Below are 27,769 nucleotides of genomic sequence, written 5' to 3' on the forward strand. Positions count from 1 at the left end.
TTGGGCCATTATTTTTATTTATTTTGCGATCCAATATTTAAGTGATTGTGAAAAGTCTGGAAACTTTTTACTCTTCTTTGTTCTCTCATTTCTTTTTCATTCTTTCTTTCCCTCTTTCTCTTTTTAACATTCAGAGCACCTCAGAATTCCCTCTTATTCCTACTCAGCAAAATGGAGATCAAAATCACCAAAATGTCTATCCCCCCACCCCATTCATCAGTTCACAGTGGGGTTTTTTTTTTCTAAGCATTCAGAGAGAGAAGGAGTCAAAAAGGCCCTTTACTGGTCTCAGACGTCTGAAGACAATCTGTCCTTTTTATCTCCCCCTGTTAAAATACTTGCTATAAATAACTGGAGATTTAGGGACCATTCTGACATGTCTGGCTTTTCCACACTGTTGACTAACACCCGACCTAATATGACTCTGTGGTGGCTCCAGGCTTGTTATTTGGTGGGGGCGGGGGTGGGGGGGGGTATTTGTTTTTTTTTTCTTAAGACAGTTAAACCTTGTTAGAAAAGAGACATGACTCAGTCATTAACTCTGAATTTAAGATTTATTGATGATTGATTTTCAGTATCTTTAGTATGTACTATGTATTGGGTTGGCCAGAAACAGAGACTTTTTTGGGGGGGCTAAAAGCTCAACATTCAGAAAATGAAGACCATGGCATCTGGTCCCATCACTTCATGGGAAATAGATGGGGAAACAGTGGAAACAGTGTCAGACTTTATTTTTTTGGGCTCCAAAACCACTGCAGATGGTGATTGCAGCCATGAAATTAAAAGATGCTTACTCCTTGGAAGAAAAGTTATGACCAACCTAGATAGCATATTCAAAAGCAGAGACATCACTTTACCAACAAAGGTCCATCTAGTCAAGGCTATGGTTTTTCAAGTGGTCATGTATGGATGTGAGAGTTGGACTGTGAAGAAAGCTGAGCGCTGAAGAATTGATGCTTTTGAACTGTGGTGTTGGAGAAGACTCTTGAGAGTCCCTTGGACTGCAAGGAGATCCAACCAGTCCATTCTGAAGGGGATCAGCCCTGGGATTTCTTTGGAAGGAATGATGCTACAGCTGAAACTCCAGTACTTTGGCCACATCATGCAAAGTTTTGATTCATTGGAAAAGACTCTGATGCTGGGAGGGATTGGGGGCAGGAGGAGAAGGGGGCGACAGAGGATGAGATGGCTGGATGGCATCACTGACTCGAGGGACGTGAGTCTGAGTGAACTCCAGGAGTTGGTGATGGACAGAGAGGCCTGGCGTGCTGCAATTCATGGGGTCGCAAAGAGTCGGACACGACTGAGTGACTGAACTGAACTGAACTGAAGATCACTGCAGATGGTGACTGCAGCCATGAAATTAAAAGATGTTTGCTTCTTGGAAGAAAATCTATGACCAACCTAGAGAGCATATTAAAAATCAGAGACGTTATTTTGCCAACAAAGGTCCATCTCGTCAAAGCTATGATTTTTCCAGCAGTCATGTATGGATGTGAGAGTTGGACTACGAAGAAAGCTAAGCATGGAAGAATTGATGCTTTTGAACTGTGGTGTTGGGAGAAGACTCTTGAGAGTCCCTTGCACTGCAAGGAGAGCAAACTAGTCAATCCTAAAGGAAATCAGTCCTGAATATTCATTGGAAGGACTGAAGCCGAAGCTCCAATACTTTGGCCACCTGATGTGAAGAACTGACTCACTGGAAAAGACCCTGATGTTGGGAATTATTGAAGGCAGGAGAAGGGGACGACAGAGGATGAGATGGTTGGATGACATCACCAACTCGATGGACATGGGTTTGCGCAAGCTCTGGGAGTTGGTGATAGACAGGGAAGCCTGGCGTGCGGCAGTCCATGGAGTGGCAAAGAATCGGACATGACTGAGCGACTGAACTGAACTGCAAAAGTTCATTTGGATGTTGCCTAATATTGTGCAGAAAAACCCAAACAAACTTTTGGGCCAACTCAATATTAAGTATATGTCAAGTGCACACATATATATATGTGTGTTTATGTATTTTATATGTTGGTTCACACCATCAGAAAATATACTGATTTCAGAATAACACTAATTTAGATCCAGGCAAATAAATTTACATTTCCATTTCTTCTAGAAATAACATTTGCCTGCCAACATATTATGTATTCATAATGACTCCCTTCATACACACACACACACACATCCCCCACACAAAGTGTAAAGTGTTTTTTTAGTTCATATAATAAATACTCTGAGACTGTAAACTTTAAAAAAAAAAATCAGTGTTTCTCCTTGACATACCCCTATGGCATCCTATTTCACATGTGTGCCAGAGACTGAAAAAGCCAAATGGGAAAGAAAAACAAGGATGTAAAGAAAAAGGGAAGAACTTGAGAAACTCTACAGAGTATTAAACTAAAATAGAAGCATTTCAGTGTTTAACGAAGAACACGCATAACCATCTCACTTTATGTTATTATTCCGTTGTTAAGTCTTGTCCAACTCTTTGCAACCCCATGGACTGCAGCACACTGGGCCTCCCTGTCCCTCACCGTCTCCTGGAGCTTGCCCAAGTTCACATCCATTGAACGGGTGATGCTATCCAACCGTCTCATCTTCTCCTGCCGTCTTCTCCTTTTGCCTTCAGTCTTTCCCAGCATCAGGGTCTTCTCTACTTTTCTCACTTTAATCCCTGTTTATTTAGTTTCCAAGTCCCAATAAACTCTTCTTTGGTGTCACAAAATAACGGAAGAGGCAGGGCTGGTCTAGGATACTCCAGAAGTAAAACCTGGGACAAAAAGTATGAGTAGTTTATTTAGGAAGTCCACAAAACCTAAGGAAAGAAGTCAGGAAGTGAGACAGAGAGTGGAAGGACACAAAAACATCATCGAGACAGTTATCCCAGTGGGAACATGGGTCTGAGTCCTGCTTGGGGCAACAGAGGACAGTGTGCAACACTCCTTAGAGTGGCCCCATCAATAGGATGAGGAAGCTGGAACCCTTACCTACGAACTCCCTCTCATCCATCACCTATTTCTAGGGATCATGAACAACCCAGCACTCTGGTTTGCTTATCCATAGGTCAAGCATGTAACTGTGGCCAGGAAAACAACCCTTAGACAAAGACTTACAGGTATTAAAAAAAAAAAAAAAAAGCCTTCAGTCAGGGAGCTGGAGATTTTTGGAGAATTCAGCTTTGAGAGGTAGGTATTCAGAGAACATAGGCACCAATACCTACCTCTATGAAGGTCATAGACACTGAGGTAATTCATCTGCCTGTATATAAAAGTATTTGCAATCAAGGCTTCTCTTTATTCTGTATGTTGGAAAAAATTTAAACAAAGCTGTTATTGTTTCTGTGTTAGTATCTTAACATTTGAATATATGACAGCAGAGATGATCTTAATAAATATAAAGCAAATCCATTTACTTTCTCACACCATCCCATGTACAGTCATGTTTTTTTGAAGTCCTCTGTAGACTAGCATTTGAAATAAGAGCTTCCATAGGTTGAGATTTAAAACCATTCTTTCTCCAAGCTGTTTAATTAGAATGGGCCTTAAAAATACTTTATCACACCATAAACCTTCAAAACAAAATGATTAACTGTCTTCTGAAATCTATAGAAAATGTGTCTTTAATGTCATTCTCAATTACCTCTTCTAGAGTGAAGGTAAAACAGTTGTTTTCCCACTAGCTGAAATGTGGTTTTGCCAAATACAAGATGAAAGAACTTTGATAGTTGTTTTCTTTTGGTTTAGGAAGAAAAAGGCAGCTTTTTATTTATGATTAATTCAAGGAATTTAAGAAATTATCTTAAATCATTTTGAGCAAAAAGGTAAAAACAGAAGCCTGAAATCCCAGGATTTGAGGAGACCTTTAAAAATTCTATCCTCAGGGCCTGACCGCCCAGTCTCATATTTTCTCTGTGTTTTTTCTTCTACCCAAAGCTCCCGTACCTCTCCTCACAGAAGCTGACTCTTCTAACAAACCCAAGGAAGCCCATTCTATTTTTGTTAAAAGGTTCTTCTTTATGTAATCCCAAATCTCTTCATCAAGATCTCCTGGTGGAATAGTACTTCACATTGCTTCATGCAGCTCTAGAGCCTGGCCCATCTGTTTTGTCTGTGCCATACCCCACAAAGGAATGGCCTTCTCATTTCCACCAGCCTTTGAGCTCCTATCCAGGATCCTCTTTCCTTGACATCTTGTGTGGGACTATTCATCCCACAAGGAGTTTTCCTTCTCTTCTTTCTTATTAGAACATTCCTGATCTATGTAATTCACTTGTTGATTTGCCCAATGTTGGTTGAGTGCTTCCTATGGACCAGGCACTGTTCCAATGATTGGAGATGTAGGAGGATGTAAGACAGGCAATCCCTGTGCTCATAGAAGTTCCGTTCCAGTGGGTGAAATCCACAGTGAAGAACACTACAAATTCAAATATGATAAGACCTATAAAGTGAAAAAAGCAAAATAATGTGATGCTTTTCGTGGGAGTCATTGAAAAGCTTTTCTTACCAGCTTTTGGTAAAAAGCTTTTCTTTGGCAAAAGCTTTTGGTAAAAAGCTTTTCTTACCAGCTTTTGTGGTATGCTTTTCTTACCAGCCATCCCCACTTTCTATTGCAAACTCTCTGAAGCGAGTGCTCCTTTTTCCCCAAGTACTCTATATTTATTTGTATTTATTATAGTGACCTCAAAATAGTTGCTAATCCATCTTCATAAGTATATTATATTATTCTGGATAAACAGTATTTAATCATTTGGGATTTATGTGACATTGGATTAAGTTGGTAATGTCTTATTTAGAGTTGATATTGCTTGGAAAGACATATTTGACATAAAGACATCTTAACAGATGTCAGAATGTTGTTGGTGGTTGGTTAGTAGCTCAGTCTTGTCCAACTCTTTGCGACCCCATGGATTGTAGCCCACCAAGCTCCACTGTCCCATGGGATTTCCCAGGCAAGAACACTGGAGCAGGTTGCCATTTCCTCCTCCAGGAGATCATCCAAACCCAGGGGTCAAACCCATGTCTCTTAACATTTCTTGCTTGGAAAGCAGATTCTTTACCACTGCGCCACCTGGAACGTCTTAGATTTCCTTATACATCGTTAAATCTAAGGCCGTCCTGGTAATGTATGAACTAGTTTCACTTCTGACTCTCTACCCTTTTTTGTTGTTGTTCAGTTGCTCAGTTGTGTCTGAGTCTTTGCAACCCCATGGACTGCAGCACTCCAGGCTTCCCTTTCCTTCACCATCTCCAGGAGCTTGCTCAAACTCATGTTTTGTGTTGGTGATGCCATCCAACCATGTCAGCCTCAGTCGTCCCCTTCTCCTGCCTTCAATCTTTCCCAGCATCAGGGCCTTTTTTCTAATGAGTGGGCTCTTCACATCAGGTGGCCAAAATATTGGAGCTTCAGCTTCCATCAGTCCTTCGAATGAATATTCAGGGCTGATTCCTTTAGGATTGACTGGTTTGATCTCCTTGCAGTCCAAGGGACTCTCAAGAGTCTTCTCCAGTGCCACAATTCAAAAGCATCAGTTCTTCGGTGCTCAGTCTTCTTTATGACCCAACTCTCACATCCATACTTGACTACTAGAAGAACCATAGCATTGACTAGATAGACATTTGTGGGCAAAGTAATGTCTCTGCTTTTTAATATGCTGTATAGATTGGTCATAGATTTTCATCCAAGGAGCAAGCTTCTTTTAATTTCATGGCTGCGGTCACCATCCACAGTGATTTTGGAGCCCAAGAAAAGAAAATCTGTCACTGTTTCCATTGTTCTCCATCTATTTGCCATTAAGTGATGGGGCCCCTTTCCATGATCTTAGTTTTCTGAATGTTGAGTTTTAAGCCAGCTCTTTCATTCTCCTCTTTCACCTTCATCAAGAGGCTTTTTAGTTCCTCTTCGTTTTCTGCTGTAAGGGTGGTGGTCATCTGCATATCTGACGTTATTTATATTTCTCCCAGCAATCTTGATTCCAGCTTGTGCTTCATCCAGCCCGGCAGTTCACATGATGTGCTCTTCATATAAGTTAAATAAGCAAGGTAAAAATGTACAGCCTTGACATACTCCTTTCCCAATTCAGAACCAGTCCACTGTTCTATGTGTGGTTCTAACTGTTGTTTCTTTACCTGTGTACAGGTTTTTCAGGAGGCAGGTAAGGCAGTCTGGTATTCCCATCTCTTTCAGAATTTTCCACAGTTTGTTGTGATCCACACAGTCAAAGGCTTTGGTGTAGTCAATGAAGCAGATTTAGATGTTTTTCTGGAATTCTCTTGCTTTGTCTATAACCCAACAGATGTTGGCAATTTGATTTCTGGTTCCTCTGCCTTTTCTAAATCCAACTTGAACATCTGGAAGTTCTTGGTTCATGTACTGTTGAAGCCTAGCTTGGAGAATTTTAAGCATTACTTTGCTAGCATGTGAAATAAGTGCAATTATGCAGTAGTTCGAACATTCTTTGACATTACCCTTCTTTGGGATTCGAAAACTGACCTTTTCCAGTCCTGTGACCACTGCTGAGTTTTCCAAATTTGCTGGCATATTGAGTGCAGCACTTTAACAACATCATCTTTTAGGATTTGAAATAGCTCAGCTGGAATTCGTTCACCTCCACTAGCTTTGTTCGTAGTGATGCTTCCTGAGTCCCACTTGACTTCGCACTCTAAAATATCTGGCTCTATGTGAGTGATCAGACCACTGTGGTTACCTGGGTCATTGAGATCATTTTTGTATAGTTCTTCTGTGTATTCTGGCCACCTCTACCCTTTACTTCCTATGAAATCAACACAAGTTTTGCTCTCCCTCAATTTTCCCCTCATCTCTGTAGACCCCTCCCACTCCAATCCAGCAGACTTCCATTTCTTCTTTAGAAAAATCTGAAAGATAAATAACCTACTTACATTTAATTACACACTCCAACCTGTGTTTGTGATGAATATAAGAAAATATGAGATCCCAGTTAATATATATACTGTATACAGTGCCTAACAATGAAACATGATGATTCAGAATAAGGTGAAAATGGTTCTGTTCATCAGCACAGAATCTTCCCTTTGAATTGTCATATGGCAGCTAGCTCTAACCTCATGAATTTACGCTTGTTTTTAAATGTTGGGGTGTGTGTGTGTGTGTGTGTGTTGCTGATTGCCAACAGTACCAAATCCTGAATATGTACTTGACAGCATCAACACTGGTAGCATGAGAGAAGTGCATGGTCCAAAGGAAGTAGGCATGACCTTTCCAAACATAAAATTGCTTATAAAATAAGGAATAATTATGACTCATAAGGGGTTGTTTTGAACAGTTGAAGAAAAAAACAGTTAAAGAACTGAACCAAGTGGATAGTAGATGCTAATCAAATGCTAGTTTCCTTCTGTTTTTCAGGGGTACCAAATTACTTATTCAAGTAGTCACTCAGACTTTGGTTAATGATTAGCTAAAGAGTAAAAATGAAGATTTTTATTTTTTTAAATTGAGTCTACTAGGATTGGTTTCATGTATGGATGGAATAGCACTTAACATTTTATCACAATTAATTCTCCAAAAATTTTTACTATACCTACTGCTAAATAGTAAATAAAATAATTTATCCAGTGGAATTAATTTCTAATGGTAAATATTTCAGGCCTTTGACACACACAAATTTTTTTTTTTTTTTGAGAATTATTATACCCTGGTGGCTCAGATGATAGAGTCTGCTTGCAAAGTGGGAGACCTGGGTTCATTCCTTGGGTTGGAAAGACCCCCCTGGAAAAGGGAATGGCAACCCACTCCAGTATACATGCCTGGAGAGGTCCAAGGACAGAAGAGCCTGGTGAGCTACAATCCTTGGGGTTGCAAAGAGTCAGACGTGACTGAGCTACTATAACACACACACACACTACACCTGGTGTTAAGATGGGGCTTCCTGGTGGCTCAGTTGGTAAAGAATCTGCCTGAAATGCAGGATATCCAGGTTCAATCCCCAGGTCAGGAAGATCCTCTGGAGAAGGAATTGGGAACCCACTCCAGTACTCTTGCCTGGGATGGACAGAGGAGCCTGGCGGGCTCCATGCGGTTGCACGAATCTGACAATGACTTAGCAACTAAACCACCACCACCACTATTAAAATATAAATAGCTGATATTAGCCCACTGTTGCATTACCCAGTCTGCATAAAGGAGTTTTTTTGAGATTAGTAAAACAGTAAGTCAGTACATCTTAAATGGCGGTTAAAAAGAAATCTAGTAACACAAGAAGCACCCCCACATCAAACTTATTTTGTTTGATTTCATAGTATTGGCCAGATGGTATTTTATAAAATTTGAGATACCAGCAACATTTTAAAAGGGAAGATCTCTCATATAATTCCAGGTTTCTCTTTGCAAGTAAAAAAAGTTGATCACACTGGGGTCTCAGACATTCCTGGGTAATGAGCCACTCTTTGAGGAGTGGAAAGAGTATTTTTTTGTGGACTGATTACCCCAATAAAAAATCTTCAAATGGTTCGGTGTACCTTTGGTCATTGTCTTTTCATTTTTCCAAAAGCATCCTGTTAAACTGTTCCTAGTTCTCAGCTTTAAAGATACACAGAAAATGTTTCTTCCAGAGCCAAAAATACTCTTGAGGCCGAATTGTAATAATATGGTATGATTTTCATTCCAGAATCCTAACAATTGGGAAAAAAAAGAGAGACATTATCTTCTTTAATAGTAAGAGTTAACATTTAGTGAATCTTTAACTATGTGCTGAGCACTATTCTAAGCATTTAACCAGCATCATTTAATATAATTCTCCCAACCACCTTGATTACACCCATTTTACAGCAGAACAGACTGGGGCATAGAAAGGTATATCCATATGACTTGGGTAAGGAGCCAAGTTGGGATTTATACCTTGTCACTCTGACTCACAGTCTTCCCCACCACTGTCTGACACCCCTTTCTCTGTATTGTTCCTTGTGTTAGCCTTGGTGCTTCAGCTGGAGCCTTTAGGATCTATCTAAAGATGAAAAATACAGTTGTATTGTCTCATCATTTGAGAAATGGAAAGATAGGCCCGCCATGTTGCAGGACTCCAAAGACACAATTCACATCATGGGTTGTGTAAATGGTGCCCCCTGGAGTTGTGCAGTATACCATTTGCACAGACACATGCAGTGGCCCTGCTAACAGATACTCTCTCACACAGTTCTTTTATGATTTTTAGTGGCACTGTGCTGCGCTTAGTTGCTCAGTCGTGTCTGACTCTTTGCAATCCCATGGACTATAGCCCACCAGACTCTTCTGTCCATGAGGATTCTCCAGGCAAGAATACTGGAGTGGATAGCCATTCCCTTCTCCAGGGGATCTTCCCAACCCAGGGATGGAACCCGGGTGTCCCACACTGCAGACAGATTCTTTACTGACTGAGCCACTAGGTAAGTCCAAGGTGGTTCTTTAGGGTGACCTGAAATTCTCTGTAGCCATTTCTTCTGCTTCCAGTCATGTCAAGCAGTGTTGAAGACATACGTTCTCAGAAATAATCTCTAAGGAGTTGAAGGCGGGTTACTCACAGATTATTTCCCCAGGATAGGAGACCGGCAGTAGTGGCTTTTCTATGTGGACACAGAGCTTGGTCTGAAATGGTGATTCATCCTCCTCCAACAGAGCAGCCAGATTGTGCCCCATGGTACATGACTTCCCTTGAGTCAGGAGAGTCAGGTCACTCAGGCATTAAAGTTTAACCTCCTGGCCTACCTGCCAGTTACAAAAGAGCCAGAATTCCACAGCAGTCCTAAAGCCCATATCATTTTCACTGTAGGCTTTAGGAATGTTACTATTTAAGTAACAGTGACAACAATGAAGAAAAAGCATTTGGTTATAGAGGCCTCTGTGGTACATTTTGTGCTATTTTGAAAGAATACATCCATTTGTCCTTAAAAAACAAAGTTTATTTCAAAGGAAAAATATCAGTCATACTCACTGAGCAATGGAGCAGAATAAGAGTCAGTGTTAATCCAGATATACCTGTTTTATTGTGGGTTGAAATCTTGTCTTCCTGTTTCCAGTTTCTCTTATTGGAGTAGAAACCTAACCCCAGTTCAAAACAATATCCCCTGGGCCTGAATAGAAATAAAGTTGGCCTCTTAAAGACTCTCATCCAACTTCCTCCATTATGGGAAAATTTTGTGTCCCCAGCCATGGACAGAGGAGCCTGGTAGGCTGCAGTCCACGGGGTTGCGAAGAGTCAGACACGACTGAGTGACTTCACTTTCACTTTTCACTTTCATGAATTGGAGAAGGAAATGGCAACTCACTCCAGTGTTCTTGCCTGGAGAATCCCAGGGATGGGGGAGCCTGGTGGGCTGCCGTCTATGGGGTCACAGAAAGTCGGACACGACCGAAGCGACTTAGCAGCAGCAGCAGCAATATCACAGTGTCTAAATCACTAGGTTAAATTGTTTTAAAGGACAATTTAACCAATCATTTTGGTACAGCAGGCAACAATATTATTGTTTTAGTTTGGTCATTCAAGTACCCAAACTCTGAATTCATTATCTCATGATCTCATGTGTTCAGTTATTATAGAGAAATTCTAACTGTAAGGAGAGGAGTATTTTTCTTCCCAACTAAACTATTTGGTCCTCCCGGAAACAACCACATCTTGTGCTTTTTATTGTTCATGGGATCTAGACTGAGCTGGATCATGAGTAAGTCATCAAGACTGCTTGCCTTACTTCACCTCGTTAGCAAAGTGAAGTATAACTCATAATCATCAATGTACTGAAGGAAATAGCACACTATCTGGAAATATTAAATATGTCTCCTTGCGTGAATCACTTCTTACTGGAATTCTCTTTCCTTCCAAAAGCCAACACCAGGGCTCTGTTGTCCATGGCACATACTTTGGTCCTCAGTGTCTAGAGCTTGTGAGCTTTTTATGGACCTATGAAAATATTTGAGAACTAAAAAGTAAAGTGATTGACTCCAAAATACAAAAAGAAAACTGCAGAATCCCGATTAAAATTTAATCAAGTATTTAAAAATGTAACATTATGTGAACTTCAATAATTGTCATGTAATTATTTATAAAAATTTTACTACATTTGGAAAAAAAAAACTTGTGGGCTTTTTTTTTATTTATTTCACAAGAATTATCAAGAATGTCAGATGATTGCAGAGAAATCAGGGTTAGTCATTAGATAAATGAGTTTAGTAGCCAAATAATTTCAAAGAATAATTATAAAGATCTTTTCTAGATTTTCATAACAAAATCATTATATAATGTGGGAAGTGGATCCATTTTAATATCCAGGATATGATGTGTAGTGGAATTTACAAAGGAATTACAACAGCCTTACTTAAACTACTATCCATTTGCAAGAGTATTTTTTAAATAACTTTTTTTTTTTTTTTTTTTAAATAAAACTAAGCTGTCGTTGTAATTTAGAGTTTCTATTAGGTAACTCTTAAGAAAAAGATTATCTTCAGAGAGGTCTGTGTGTTTACCAGAACTGACTTAGTCCTGGGGGAAATTAACTTACTGAAAGACTGTCAGCTGAATGAAGCTTAAATTTCATGAACTTGGAGGAGAGAGCTTTTTCACATTCTCTTCCCGTATGGAGTAACAATCTGTCCTGAAAGTGGAGAGTGTTTTGGCATTATCTCTTCTAGCTCATTTGCTTTCAACTTCCCATAAATCAAGTTCTGCCAATTACCATCTTTAAGACTCAACTTTTTGCAAAATTGTTAGACAAAGCACTCTCTTTGAGAAGACAGAGAATACACTATAGAGTAATTCCTCTGAAAATTACAGTTCTGTATTGTATAGTTATTTTTTTAGAGTTCATCGCCTGCCTAGAATGAAGGCTGACTTTTCCCCAGAAGAGCATAGACTGATCCACAAAGTCAGGTTAAACAGTACCTGAATCTGCTTGCCTATCGCTTATACAGGAATTATCTGTTATAAAAGCAAAATATAACTGTAAGTATGGCACCCCACTCCAGTACTCTTGCCTGGAAAATCCCATGGGCAGAGGAGCCTGGTGGGCTGCAGTCCATGGGGTCGCTAAGAGTCGGACACGACTGAGCGACTTCACTTTCACTTTTCACGTTCATGCATTGGAGAAGGAAATGGCAACCCACTCCAGTGTTCTTGCCTGGAGAATCCCAGGGACGGGGGAGCCTGGTGGGCTGCCATCTGTGGGGTCGCACAGAGTCGGACACGACTGAAGCAACTTAGCAGTAGCAGCAATGTACCCATTGAAATTGTTCTTGAGCTCAAAAGGAAAATCAGTCTTCATTTTGGAAAAAAGAATCAACATAGTAAAATAAAAGTGTATCTTTTTCCAAAAGTTTTTGTTGACTACTACATTTATATACACACCTATAGTCTGGTATCTAAATACCTGAAACATTTGTAAAGTTTTAATTCCTAGAATGAAAATAATTTCTAATGATTTTGATGTTATGTCTACAAAAATAACTGTGACCAGGAGTGAAAGTCTATCCATCTCATTGTCTTTATCTTAGAATTGATTTAAAAATTTAAAAAAAAGAAAATCCTCCTCCTGAGATGCTATTTGTGATGCTATTTGTTTAGTTCCTGCGGTCCTAGTTTTCCCGAGGTGATGTTTGGCTCTCCTAAAAGACAAGTCCATGTCCTACTCTTAAGGCCTTGAGAATGGCGCCTAAGCTCCTCCAGACCTCAGTTTCCTCAACTCTTTGATGGAGCTCATGTGTTTGTGTGTTTTCTTATTTTTAAATGTATTTTATTAAAGTATAGTTGATTTACAATGTTGTGTTAATTTCTGCTGTCCAGCAATGTGATTCAGTTATGTGCTCAGTTGCGTTCAACTCTTTGCAACCCCATTGACTATAGCCCCCCAGGCTCCTCTGCCCATGGCATTTTAGGCAAGAATACTGGAATAGGGTGCCGTTTCCTATTCCAGGGGATCTTCATGACCCAGAGATCGAACTCACATCTCTTGCGTCTCCTGCATTGGCAGGAGGATACTTTACCACCAGGCCACCTTGGAAGCCCAATTCAGTTGTACATATACACATTATTTTTCATACTCTTTCCATTATGCTTTATCACCTGATATTGAATGTAGTTCCCTATGCTCTACAGTCGACCTTGTCACTAATAGGAGTTTGTTTTCAAAATTAATGAGATGACATGTATGAGTGCCATACCCGGTGCCTGGTACTTGGTGAGCCTGAGTTCTAGCCACTTCTTCCACTCACCTTGCTGGGAAGCACTCTTTGGACTTCAGTTCCGTCACCTGATAAATGGGTATATAGAGCCTTCATGAGGCTGATGTAGACGTTATTGTGTTAATAACCTCACTCCGTGACTCCAATCCATTTCTTTGAGCTCTGGCCAGAGCAGACTTCCCATCCAGAGGCACAGCTCTCTCATTCATGGGCTGATGGGTGGCTGGCTATGGCAGATATTACAGGTCCCCACAAGCATCCTCTCATTTTCCTGCCAATAAAGATGTGGGGAAACTCTTCCCAGAACTGAAGTACTTTATCTGGATTTATAGCTCATGACATGATAAATACTAAACACTTAAGAAAGAATCTTTTCCTCCTTAAAAATGAGGCTGGGTCCAGCTCACTGTTTGCCTACGCCCCCTTCCAGTGTGTTTCTTTTTTCTTTGGGAGAAAATTTTTACTGTAAAGATGTGGGAACTCTGTTTTGGCAAAGAAGGTGTAGAAAATAGTTTTCAGAAATAGCGGCTTATGAAAAAGAAAACACGCCAAACTCAGTTTTTGAATTCTGATTCCAGCCGTGAAGCATATGCCATAAAAGGGCACAGGAAGAAAACTTACAAAAGGCTTATCTACTGTGATTAACCAAAAAAATGTACTTTGTTGTTAAGCAGACAGCCTGTGAGCCAGATTTTGTTGTAGGTACTGGGAATACAGAGATAAATAAACCCTGTTCCTGACTGCAAGGGGCTCGCAGCTCCATGGAAGAGCCCAGGTGTCTGTTCAGGACCAGACACTGAGGATACGAGGATGGGAAGCCACAGTCCCTTCCGCTTTCCAGATAAAGAGAGGCTTACACTGTGACTGTGTTCCTAAGCACTCTGGTTGGAATTAGCATCAGAATCTGAACGTTTGCTTAGCCCAGGGCACCTAATTCAAACTGAAAAGCAGTGGGACCAGAGAAGCTGATTAATTTTTGACCCGAGTTAATTTTTGACCAGAAAAAGAGAGATCAAAGGGAAGAACAATAATGTTGCCAACAAAGCACTTGCAGAGATCTGAGAGTGGTGGAGAAGGAATCCTTGCCCATAGGTGGATAAGAGGTTGTCTCCTTCCATCCCAGAACAACCCTGGGAGGAAGATAAGTGTGTTATCTCGTAGAAGAGTAGAATCTTAGGAGATTAAAGTTGTTTTCAAAGATTGCGTCTGAACGGTAACTGTGGAACTCTGCTGTCCCTGTGATTGCTATTGTGTGCTGCTGACTATCGTAAATACATCACACACAAGTTACAAAATGTACATATAGAATATTAATCATCAGAATTAACCAAAGATATTCACCGAACTGAATGAAGCCAAGAAACTGAACTTCTGAGTTTGTCATGGAGTTAGTTGGTATTTACTGCTGCTCGTGTTAGATCCTGAAGGGAGATGGAGGTAGGGGAAGCAGCTTGGGCAGATTTCGGGCAAGCCAAGTACGATGTGCATGTCTGTCATCATAGGAGAAGGCTGTAATTGATTTAGTAAGGAAGAGGAGGTTGCTGAAAGTTTTCAAGTGAAATTTAACATTTTAAGTTTTGTGTCATTGAAAGGTAACCCTAAGACAATACAGAGACTGAACCTTAGATGTGTAAGATTGGAGGGAAGAAACCTATTCAAGTCTATTATGTAAAGGGAGTCGGGGGCTCAAGGTCAAACTAAGATGGAAGCAGAAAATGATTTAATTTTTATAAAAAGTTATGGAAGTATAGTTGATTTACAATATGTTAGTTCAAGTGTGGGGCTTCCATGAGGGCTCAGAGGTAAAAAAAAAACCCATCTCCCAGAGCTTGCTCAAACTCATGTATATTGAGTTGGTGGACATGACTCATGTCCATTGAGTGCCACCTGGGAAGCCCATTGAACCCTTGAAAGTGTTAGTTGTTCAGTCGTGTCCATTTATTTACGATCCCATGGTCTGTAGCCCACCAGGTTCCTCTGTCCATGAAATTTTCCAGGCAAGAATACTGGAGTGGGTTGCCATTCCCTTCTCCAGGGGATCTTCCCAACCTGGAAATCGAACCCCAGGTCTCCTGCATTGCAGGCAGATTCTTTACTGTTTGAGCCACCACTAGATGCCAAATACTTTGGCAAGATTTTATGTGTCTCATTTAATCCTCAAAACCCTGTTTTATCTCCATTTTATAGTCTAGGAAACTGAGACTTAGAGAAGATTAATAACTTGTTCAAGATCAAATAGCTAGTCACCAGCGGTGTTTGGATTGGCACCCAGGCAATCTAACTCCAAAGCCTACTTTTTAACCTGCTCCTGTATACCTTCCTTAACTAACAGACATTGTCTCAAAGAGCAGACTTTTTACATTAAATAGATCTTATTTGTGATGTGTGATCAAGGGGTTTACTTGAGTTGCCTGGATTGTTTTACCATTACCATTACTACAAGCTAGAAAAAATGTTATCAAACAAATGTAAATTAAATGAGCCCTCTGAAAATTGGCTTTCTAATAAGTCAATTTCCTTCATTGTCTAAAGCATCAGGTATTAAATTACCACCAAAGCACATTCCATGTACATTTATTTTTGACACTTTTTTTCCAAATTCTATTTTAATGAAAACTTCAAGTTGTCTCACAGTGTTAGAAACAAGGGCTTCAGTTGGCAACGTGACTTTTCCAGTTGTTTGATCTCTTTTAAAAGATTTAATTCAATTTTAGAATATAGCATTGTCCTTTGAGATAGATACATAGCATTAGAAACCACTTGATTAAACATAGGAACCAGTATGAATCTGAAATCTGAACTAGAGATATAATATGAGCTATAATTTGGGTAAGTGCTAATATCATTTGTATACATTTCAACAAAGTAACAGCTATAGAGATGACATACAAGAAAACAAACCAGACACTGGTCAAGGCAATATTTTTACTCTTGACCGTATCTATGTAACAGCAAGCAACACTTTATAGAGAGTCAGGGATGGTTTAAGGAAGTACATCGATTTCTCAAGTTGAGAATCCTTATCTTAGCTTTTATTTCTAATGCTTTGCTTTGCTCTTTAAGAATGAGACATTTAAAACAAGACTGGCTATCAACTCCTGAATGTACCATTAAAATTAATCTTTTTGATTCCATTTACATCAGTACTTATATTTTTGGAGACAGTGCAGAATGTTGGTTGTCCAGGTTTGGGAGGAGAGGGAAATGGGTGTTACTGTTTAATGGGTACTACTGTGTTACAGTTTGAGAAAATGAATGAAAAAGTTCTAGAGATGGATGGTGGTAATGGTTGCCTTTGACTGTGTGGATCACAAGAAACTGTGGACAGTTCTTCAAAAGACGGGAATACTAGACCACCTTACCTGCCTCCTGAGAAATCTGTATGTAGGTAAGGAAGCAACAGTTAGAAATGAACATGGAACAACAGACTGATTCCAAATTGGGAAAGGAGTACGTCAAGGCTGCATATTGTCACCCAGCTTATTTAACTTATATGCTAAGTACATCACGTGAAATGCCAGGCTGGATGAAGTACAAGCTGGAATCAAGATTGCCGGAAGAAGTATCAATAACCTCAGATAGGCAGATGACACCACCTTTATGGCAGAAAGCGAAGAAGAACTAAAGAGCCTCTTGATCAAAGTCAAAGAGGAGAGTGTAAAAGTTGGCTTAAAGCTCAACATTCAGAAAACGAAGATCATGGCATCTGGTCCCATCACTTCATGACAAATAGATGGGGAAACAATGAAACAGTGACAGACTTTATTTTGGGGGACTCCAAATTCATTGCAGATGGTGACTGCAGCCATAAAATTAAAAGACACTTGCTCCTTGGAAGAAAAGCTATGATCAACCTAGACAGCATATTAAAAAGCAGAGACATTACTTTGCCAACCAAAGTCCGTCTAGTCAAAGCTATGATTTTTCCAGTAATCATGTATGGATGTGAAAGTTGGACTATAAAGAAAGCTGAGTGCTGAAGAATTGATGCTTTTGAACTGTGGTGTTGGAGAAGACTCTTTAGAGTCCCTTGGACTACAAGGAGATCAAACCAGTCAATCCTAAAGAAAATCAGTCCTGAATATTCATTGGAAGGACTGATGCTAAAGCTGAAACTCCAATACTTTGGCCACCTGATGCGAAGAACTGTCTCATTGGAAAAGACCTTGATGCTGGGAAAGATTGAAGGCAGGAGAAGGGGACAACGGAGGATGAGATGGTTGGATGGCATCGCCGACTCGATGGACATGAGTTTGAGTAAGCTCTGGGAATTGGTGATGGACAGGGAGGCCTGGTGTGCTGCAGTCCATGGGGTCACAAAGAGCTGGACATGACCGAGTGACTGAACTGAACTGAAGAATGGTTGCATGACAGTGTGAATGTATTTAAGGCCATTGAGCTGTGCACTTAAAAAAAGGGTTAAACTGGTAAATTTTATATATGTTTTACCATGATAAAAAAAAATACTTTATCTTGACCTATACTTATAGAGGGTCAAAATATATTTAGCCATTGGATATATAATTTTTAAATACTTGAGCTTAAATTGACATTGCCAATTCCTTCATTTTAAAGTAAAATCTATAGATTTCTAGCTTCAAAACGGTAAATAGATGACCTCCTCACCCATTTTTTTTTTTCCTAAAAATATCACCCAAATCAATAACATGAGTGAACTCTAAAAATAAGGATAGTACAGAGGCATGTATAATGTACACCCAGCCACAAGCCCTGACTCTTTCTCTGGATAGTCAGCATACCCCACACCTCTCCCCATAGAAGACAAGAGGTTTTGCAGCAGTAGGCAGAGAGTCCAGGAAGGATAGCTGTGCAAATTGTGTTTGGAGGATGCTACAAAAGTCTGCAAACTGACCAGGCAGACCTCCATTTCCCTTCTCTTGCCCACATCAGACCACTAGCAGCATGACTTAATACCCATCCCTAGAAAACACAAACCACCTCAGAGGGAAGAAAGTCATACAGTCACATTTAGGGTGGTCAGATGAAATACCTGCTGGGCCCCTAATCTCACTACAGCAAATTCCTCAGAGCACAAGCCCCACCCAGGCACTCGGCACCTCCATCACCCTTCTAGGGCTCAACCTCATATGTGACCTTGGGTCAGGGATCAGTGCAGGAGTTTGAGAATCCGACTCTCACCACTGATGAGCTATTTGCATGCACTTCTTTAATATCACTTAAATAATTGAAATGAGGTTAAATTTACAGAGAAACACGTAATTTGAGAATAAAGAAGAACATAAAGAATGAAGAAGAGAAGGTTAGAATATGAAGGAAATACAACAGCACTTAGGAAACTTTAAATAGCTTACTTGAGCCATGCAGTGCAGGGTGTTTTTTTCTTTTGATCCCATATTTTGAATTAGTACAAAGTTCTGAGAGTTATTTACAAAGTACATATCTTGTCCACATTTCTGATCCCAGGCAAAAATGCTTATGCCAGTTTTAAAAACTGGTTTTCTGCACCTTTTGATTGACAATATAATTGGTTGACAGATGTCGAAATCTATATTATCAGAGATCTCACATATTGTTACCTTTTAAAATAATCATTTGTTAGTCAGGATTACTTAATGAGGTAATCAAAATGCCATCTATTGTGGAGGTAACCACAAGTGACTATGGCTAAACATCTTACACCTTTCACGGCTAACAGACTTGTAACCTTGTCATATATAGCCGCATCATAGTGTTTATGAGCCTAAAAACTAGAAACGAGGACAGTAAACTTAGATTGTTTAATCCTGGATATCTTGAAAATCTAGAATTTACGGGCTGATGGACAAGGAGTGAGGTGCTATCTTGTCATTTTGATTTAAATTTCCCTGATAATTAGGGATGTTGACCATCGTTTTATGTACCTAACTAGCCATCTATATGTCTTGTTTTTTGGAAAAATGCCTGCTCAAGTCCTTTACCCATTTATTAATCATATTATTTGGGTTCTTTTGCTATTGAGTTGTATGAATTTTATATGTATTTTAAATATTAATACTTTATCAAGTATGTGGCTTGCAAATATCTTCTCCATTACATAGGTTAAATTTTCACTTTTGTGACATTGTGATTTATAAGAAAAATACATTTGGTCATTCGGATAACCAAAATCTGTTTCTAATACATATTAGGTCTTTTTCTACTGGTTCCTGGTTCACAGCTCTTAAAACCTTTGGAATTTCCTGTGATAAGAATCATAAAAGTATCTTTTGTTATGTTAATAAGGTAACTTCTGGAAAGTCCCTAGGGAACTTAAAGAAGGGGACTAGTTGCTACTGGAACCAACCAATCCTTTAGAAAGTTGGAACTTTCATTTTCACCCAGACTTCTGAGGGGATTGGCTGGGAGAGAGACTAGAGGTTGAATCAGTCCTCAAAGACCAGTGATTTAATCAGTCATGCCAGTAACAAAGAAGCCTCCATAAAAACTGGAAAGAATAGGGTTCAGAGAGCTTCAGGATTGGTGAATATGGGGATATGGGGGCAGTGATGCACTAGAAGAGTGTGAAACCTTTATGTCCTTTCCCCATACCATGCTCTACATACCTTTTCCATCTGGCTGTTCCTGAGTTATATCCTTTTATTATAAAACAGTAATCTAGTGAGTAAATGTGTTTCCTAAATTCTTGTTAGCATCTCTAGCAAATAAGGAGGGAATCATGGGAACCTCTGATTTATAGCCAATTTTTCAGTATTGCAAATATCAACTTGGGTTTGCAGCTGACATCTGTAGATAGCAGGAGGGAGTCTCATGGGACTGAGCCCTTAACCTGTGGAATCTGATATTATCTCCAAGTGGATGGTGTCAGTATTGAGTTGAATTCTCTGACACCCTGCTGATGGTGTCAGAGAGTTGTTTGTTGATATGGGAAAGTCTGCATCTGCCCACCCCCCAAACACACATTACATTTGGATAGTGTAGGGAAGGGAGTGAAAGTCACTCAGTCGTATTCGACTCTTTGCGACCCCGTGGACTATACATATACAGTCCATGGAATTCTCCAGGGAAGAATACTGGAGTGGGTAGCTGTTCCCTTCTCCAGGGGATCTTCCCAACCTGGGGATCGAACCCAGGTCTCCCACATAGCAGGTGGATTCTTTACCAACTGAGCCACCAGGGAAGCCCATACAGTTTGATGCAGAACCCAAAAGAATTTTGTTAATGATTTCCTTTGCTATGCAGAAACTTTTTAGCTTGATGTAAAGATTTGGTGCAGTATCTATCAAAATTCCAACAGCATTTTCCACATATATAAAAAAGATAATCCTGCAGTTCATATGGAACCACACACACACACACACACATACAAAACACATGCAAACCACGAATAGCCAAAGCAATTTTGAAACAGAAGGACAAACCTAGAGGCATCACATTTCCCGATTTCAGACTATATTACAAAGTTATAGTAATCAAAACAGTATGGTACTGACAAAAAAACAGACCCATAGATCAGTGGAACAGAATAGAGTCTTAAGACTTCCCTAGTGATCCAGTGGCTAAGATTCCATGCTCACAATGAATGGGGTCCAGGTTCAATTCCTGATAAGGGAACCAGATCCCATTTGCTGCAACTAAAAGATCCTGTATGCTTCAACTAAGACCTGGCACAACCAAATAAATAAATATTGAAACAAAAAAAGAATAGAGAACCCAGAAATAAACCCATGCATTTTTGGTCAATTAATTTTTAATAAAGGAGCCACGAGTATACACTGGGGGAAAGATAATCTCTTTAATAAATGATATTGGGCAAACTGGATAACCACATACAAAATAATGAAATTGGATCTGTACCCTACAGTGGTCACAGTAATTTACCTGAAATGGATTAAAAACTTACAAGGCCTGAAACTTAATATTCCTAGAACAAAATAGGGAAAAACTCCTTGACATTGGTCCTGGCGGTGCATTTTTAGATATAACACCAAAAGCACAGGCATCAAAAGCAGAATTAGACAAGCAGGATTAGATCAAAATCATGATAATTACTATTCTAACCTGACATTTTACAAAAGAGGTAGGAAACGTGAAGGTCAGAAGCATTCAAAATATAATACTCTTGAGCTTTTCCTCAGGAATTAAGGAACTTAGCTGCAAGGAGGTTTATGCTTATAGAAAAGTCCCTGAATCCAAATGTATATAAGAGAAACAGCTCAAAATCTGCTACTGATTCCTCTCCAGATAAGGGCTGCTGCTGCTGCTGCTAAGTCACCTCAGTCATGTCCGACTCTGTGTGACCCCATATACGGAAGCCCACCAGGCTCCTCTGTCCCTGGGATTCTCCAGGCAAGAACACTGGAGTGGGTTGCCATTGCCTTCTCCAATGCATGAAAGTGAAAGTTGAAAGTGAAGTCGCTGAGTCTTGTCCGACTCTTAGTGACCCCATGGACTGCAGCCTACCAGGCTCCTCCGCCCATGGGATTTTCCAGGCAAGAGTACTGGAGTGGGGTGCCATTGCAGTACCACATTATTCCTCAATAAGTAGGAAATACTGCAAGAGTTCCAAGTGTCTTGTTCTTGTTAAATACTTGAGTACAATGCAGAATGCCAGGAAACTGTAGTAGCAACAAAATAACAAACCCGTGCTCCATGTTCATTCTTCCTACACCCTTACTTGACCTATATGCAGTCCTGATTTTAAGCACATTTGACAGGCCTGTATATTTCGTTACATCATAACATGGTTCTCAAAAATTGTAATCTGAAAATAAGAGTTTGCTCAAAGGACAGAGATTTGAAAGTGGGCAGAGCATTTCAAAGTAATAACATCTAGAAAAAAAATTGTATAGTAATTAACATACTATCTAACTGTTAATGAACTTAACAGTTCATTCAGTTGGTTTCAGTTCCTATTTTACGTTTAATGCTTGGCTTTTGATAACTGTCCTTAGTCCCACAGATTGTGCTTGCCATTGAATAAAAGGAAGGCTTTAGGGTGCACCCAGTCTGTTTCCCTGCAGCTGATGCTCTCCACAGGAGTGTTGCCCATATAGCCTGCTGACCACCATTAGTATGGTAGAGATTTTAGGTGATGTCTGGATGCTTTTTTTTTAATTAACACTTTATTTGGGGGAAATGCAATCAGCATGTCAAACCCATTCAATCAAACAAATATAAGCTTATTGTTTATGTTATTTAAGTTAAAAGAGAATGAGTCAATGAAGAAAAATGTCAAGTCATAATGGTGTATACATGGTATAGATGCCAGTAGGACAGGACTTGTAGAGGTTGTGTCCAGATACCTGAAGTTTAGGAAACATGATACCACACAGTGGTTTGAATCAACCAAATGTATACGGTTGGATGCCATGATGAACATAAACATCTGTGGTACAGTCCTTTGAAATGTTGCATGACAGTAGTCAAAGAGAAGTCTATATGCTAAGTTGCTTCAGTCGTGTCTGACTCTGTGCGACCTCATAGATGGCAGCCCACCAGGCTCCACTGTCCATGGGATTTTCCAGGCAAGAGTACTGGAGTGGGGTGCCATTTCCTTCTCCAATGCAGGAAAGTGAAAAGTGAAAGCGAAGTCACTCAGTCGTGTCCAACTCTTCGTGACCCCATGGACTGCAGCCTACCAGGCTTCTCTGTCCATGGGATTTTCCAGGCAAGAGTACTGGAGTGGGTTGCCATTGCCTTCTCCAGAAGTCTGTGTAACACTACACAATTCAGTATATCAGGAAAATGCTAGAAATCATAGTAGCTTCTACATCAAATGCATGTTCTCCAATGCTAGAAATCATAGTCGCTTCTAGATCAAATGCATGTTCTCTAAAGCCCTCCAGACAAGGTCCACGTGTTTCCTAAAATCCCTAAATTCTCCCCAGATTCAGGCATCCTCATTGGCCATTGTGTACACCATCATATATTTGTGTACTAACAGGAATGTGTGGGAGGAAGCAGTTTCATATCCCTCCATTCTGAGGAGCTTTTCAGAGAAAATAATATGTGATACTCAATTTTTAACACATTATTTCAGAAATTACCCTATGGGGAAAAAATTCCTTAGACTGGAGAAAACACTGTAATATGGAACAAGCACTATTAGGGTTTTAAAAAATTGTGATCATTTTGTCACTACCTTAATATCAGGGATAAGAACAAAATTAAAAATTTCAATCTCCATGGCTTTGTGCTACTGTGTACCACTCTGCGTCTGTCTTTTGCTGTAACCTTGATGGATGTATCTAAGAAGCTTCAAGTCTTCTGGCTCGTTGCATATGTTGTCAGATTCCCCACTATTTAAACTTGTTGTCTCTGGGGACAGGGGTGATGTATTAGTCATTAAAGGATTGTGATGTAGTGTACCCAACAAGTGCGTTAGGATTTTCAGAGATAGATTCTTGGAATACGTGTAACATTGAGTACAGCACAGGACAGCACTAACCTAAAGAGATTAAGGATGTGTTTCTGACCAGGAAGGGAGTGCCAGTGAGCTAAGTAATTTCACTGGGACAGAAAGAGCTTTCTTGGGGATGGTAAAACAGAGGACTGACTATTTCAGGAGCGTTTTTAATTTTTAGTTAATTTATCTCTAATTGGAGGATAATTGCTTTACAATATTGTGTTGGTTTCTACTGTATATCAACATAATCAATCATAGGTATACATATGTCCCCTCCCTCTTGAGCCTCTTTCCCATCTCCCACCGCCCCCTCCCCCACCCCTCTAAGTTGTCACAGAGCACTGGGTTTGAGCTCCCTGTGTCGTACAGCTATCTCAAGAAAGTTTAACCTTTACATATAAATGGCAACCCACTCCAGTTCTCTTGCCTGGAAAATCCCATGGATGGTGGAGCCTGGTGGGCTGCCGTCTGTGAGGTCGCACAGAGTTAGACACGACTGAAGCAACTGAGCATATAGACTTCTCTTTGACTACTGTCATGCAATATTTCAAAGGACTGTACCACATGTTGATGTTAAACTTTAAATTCAGACATTTCATTTGGTGATTATTGTTACTTTCTTTCTGAAATATCACCAAGAAGATATTGGCTGGGCCTTACATGAAAGAGAACAGTACTCCAAATAAGTAATAGTAGTTAGTTACTTTCACTTAGCCTGGGTTTTTTTTCCTTTTTTCTCTACATTAAAATTTCAAGAAAAAAAGATAAACCTCTTTTCACAAGCCCCCTCCGTCCAAAAAGGGCAGTGGTTTCCCCAACTTTCTTTTGAATGTCTGAAAGTATGTGATTGGCTAACCTCCCTTAAAGTGCCAACACCTTGTTTAACGTGGGACTGAGCCAAGAATCTGTGAATGTCCCTGAACAGTCATAGGAAAACTGAAAAGCTTAAGGAGATAGCTGTATGGCAAGCAGTTTATTGGCATTTACCTGAAGAAGCCTGAGAGGAGACTAATAATAAATGCACCTTGAAGTGTGACCAGGGAGGAGAAGGTGAAGGGTTTGCTGTAATAAGTAGCCAGAGGTCTGGCGAGGTGCCTTACTACATTAATTTTCCAAGTCCTTTGGGTGGGTCACACTTGCGCTACAATATCCTGTCTGCAAATGCTAAATAAATACCGGGATCACGTCAGACTAAAGAACCAACGTACTAACTAATGTCATTTAAGAAATCAGGATGCTTAAAGTACTTTTCAGATAATTCACATTCAAATTAACTAAAGTTGGCACACCGGGACAAATGTTAGTATATATCCTAGTGGAAATGTTTAGAGGGATTGGGGAGGGAAGTCCAATCCTCTTCTCTTAGGAGCAATTTGAATTGTTTTGTTTGTTTTTTGTGGTTGTTAAAAAATTTTATTGGAGTATAGTTGACTTACAATGTTGTGTTAGTTTTATATGGAACAAAGTAGTTCATTTACACATATATTCATTCTTTAACAGATTCTTTTCCCATATAAATTACTACAAAATATTGAGTAAAGTTCCCTGTGCTATATACTAGTTATATATATATATATATATAAGTTCATTGGTTATCCATTTTATACACAGTAGTGTGTTTAGTGAAAGTTGCTCAATCGTGTCTGACTCTTTGAGACCCCCATGGACTGTAGCCTGCCAGGCTCCTCTGTCCATGTAATTCTCTAGCCCAGAATACTGGAGTGGGTAGCCTTTCTTTTCTCCAGGGATCTTCCCAACCCAGGGATCGAACCCAGGTCTCCTGCATTGCAGGCAGATTCTTTACCATCTGAGCCACCAGGGAAGCCCAGTGTGTTTATGTTAATCCAGAACTCTTAATTTATCCCTCTCCCATACATTTCCCCTTTGGTAACCATAAGTTTGTTTTCAAAATGGATCAGTTTAGATTATGTCTACTAAAAACAAAAAATATTTTATTTCAAATATAGGAACTGGGGCAGGGATTAGTTTTCACAATAAGAGATGTTGAGATATAAGCTTCATTCCTTACTGAAGAGCTGTTAGTAATTTGCAAACCCAGAATCTTGGTATATACATATAAATAAATGAAATTTGCATATGATTTTCAAAAAAAAATAAGGTTTACAAAACATCCTGCAAGGAAGCAGCCTCAGTACATGAAGCCACTTGTCTAGCAACATGACATTAGATTTTTCACCTTAAACATTACAGTATGACCTGATGCAACGATGCCTGCTACATTCTGTTTAATTTTTGAGACAATTTGTGTTTCTACAACCAACCCCAAAGCATGAAATTTCATTAAATGTGCCCCAAATGAACAGCTGCTAAGTCTCCCAAGTCCTCTCAACTTTACTTTTGACTAGAACTTTTAGTTTTCTGTGCCAGAGTTTGAGAAAATGATTTTTTTTTTTTTTTTGAGGGTTGATAAACAAGTCTATGGTGAAGGGGTGTGTTCCTTATAAAGGTGCTCAGGGAATCTTACCTTGAATAACAAGAGACACCTCATTTCTCAAAGGAGGAAATAAGTTTCGAGATGTCTTCTGTCTGTTTGGCTGGTTTACACTCCTCCTCTCTGGCGCTGATCTGCAAAGAAGCTTTGTAAATTTCAGCAATTGACTAGACCCGCTGGGCTGGGCGCTGGGTCTTTTTTTTTTTTTTCCCCTCTCTCTCACTTCCCTGCGATGTTTTGAACTGCCTTCCTACCGACGTCATACAGCCCTTGAGGAATAGTTTCTGCCTGGTGAGATTGAATGATAGTTCTCATTCACAGAGGCATGGAGTCAGATTCTAATCAGGGGACACAGCGGAAATTACGTTCGCAGGTACAACAGTGAGCCCAACTCAAGTGTGGAGAGCTTTGTTCCCTCTGACTTCTTGGCTCCCCCGAGAGGAGTGTTTTTTTGTGGTCGCCCTGAAATGGAACTTCCCTGACAGCTCTCCGGTGTCGTTACTGTACCTCGCGGTCATTTCTGTTTCCTTTTCTCTAACCTGAGCACTTTTAGACGGTCGGAAACCATTAATCCTGGTATTGTGGAAATGCAAAAAAGATGCGATCAAGTGGCTCTTTCACTCTGTTGGTTACCCTTGTGACCAGATGAAGAATAGATTCAAAATCCAGTTCCTCCCTTGGCAGTGCAAAGCAGAAAACAAACTGTCACTTCCGAACAGCCTGGTGATGGAGTAAATTCAGTATGAAAGAGGAAAAAGCTTCTGTGTCTTAGAAACCTCTCTCTGTTCTGGACTGGGGACAGAAATTGGATTCCGGGAAATTTGGATTTCTTCAAACAACCTCCCTTGAAAATGGAATATATTTCAAGCCATCTTTGTAGAAACACAGATGAAATGTATTAATCAGAATTCTTGAAGAGTTTTTTTTTTTTTTTTTTTTTCCTTTTTCCTCCAAAATGAGTATTATCATGAAGCCAAGATCCCGGTCTACAAGTTCCCTGAGGACTTCAGAGGGAGTGTGGTAACGTGCTTTTCTCTCCTGCTTCTCCCCTTCTTTCATTTAAAGATGGACGTAATCGTGGAGTATTTAGTAATTGCTGACAAGGTGGAAGAGTTAGGTATGATGATAGGGCTTTGTAAGAAAGAGCACAGTGTCCGTGACACTCACACTCTACTTTGTTGCTCGGTTTTGTTTACTCTAAAAACAAGGGTGCTCACACTTTTTTTTTTTTTGGCCCTCATGGACCATAGCAATTCATTTGGTGACAAGTTTTAGAAGAGGAAGGAACCTTGCAAAAACCTTGGAAGTTTAGAAAATGAAAACTTACCATTTTTCACTGTCTGATCTGCCTGCATGTTTTCTTATTTCTCTTGCCTAGATAGACAAGCAGGCTAGTAGTTAACGATCTTTGCTGTGGTCTTTAGAAGTAGTACTTTAGCTTTCAGCACACGAGTATTAAAATAATTAATAATGTTTTACATTTTAATCATATAACCAACTTGAATTTAATTATATGACTAAATGTATATCAAGTTGCTTATCATTCAGGAATCTCCTGTTTTATTTTGTTAATAATGTTCCTTGATAATTTTGTGGGGTTCTTTTTAGTAATTTTAGTGTTTTCATCTTAATAAAAAGTATATTAACTTCAGTTTATTCTAATATTTAGTTCTACTATTTCTTCAGTATTTGATATGGCTGTATGCACATAATCCTTAAGGAATAGTTTCTCAATAAGTAACTTTTGTGTCTAATACAGCTATTTACAAAAATATTTT

At 39.7% G+C, this 27,769-nt stretch overlaps 1 protein-coding gene, 1 long non-coding RNA gene and 1 other non-coding gene across 4 annotated transcripts in view; 1 reads left to right on the forward strand and 2 right to left on the reverse strand.

Moving 5' to 3' along the window:
• The window catches only part of PDE4D (phosphodiesterase 4D), an 849,844-nt gene that overhangs the window by 492,642 nt on the left and 329,433 nt on the right, over positions 1-27,769 (forward strand). The window lies entirely within an intron of this gene.
• Positions 2,312-26,226, reverse strand: LOC129633330 (uncharacterized). The gene is made up of 3 exons (XR_008705032.1): positions 26,025-26,226; positions 3,218-3,295; positions 2,312-2,767 (listed from the first exon to the last, which is right to left on the reverse strand). It is a non-coding gene; the product is annotated as an uncharacterized LOC129633330 (long non-coding RNA).
• Positions 20,240-20,311, reverse strand: TRNAS-GCU (transfer RNA serine (anticodon GCU)). The gene has a single exon. It is a non-coding gene; the product is annotated as a tRNA-Ser (tRNA).

This window comes from Bubalus kerabau, chromosome 18, assembly GCF_029407905.1.
Source record: "Bubalus kerabau isolate K-KA32 ecotype Philippines breed swamp buffalo chromosome 18, PCC_UOA_SB_1v2, whole genome shotgun sequence".
NCBI lineage: Eukaryota > Metazoa > Chordata > Mammalia > Artiodactyla > Bovidae > Bubalus > Bubalus kerabau.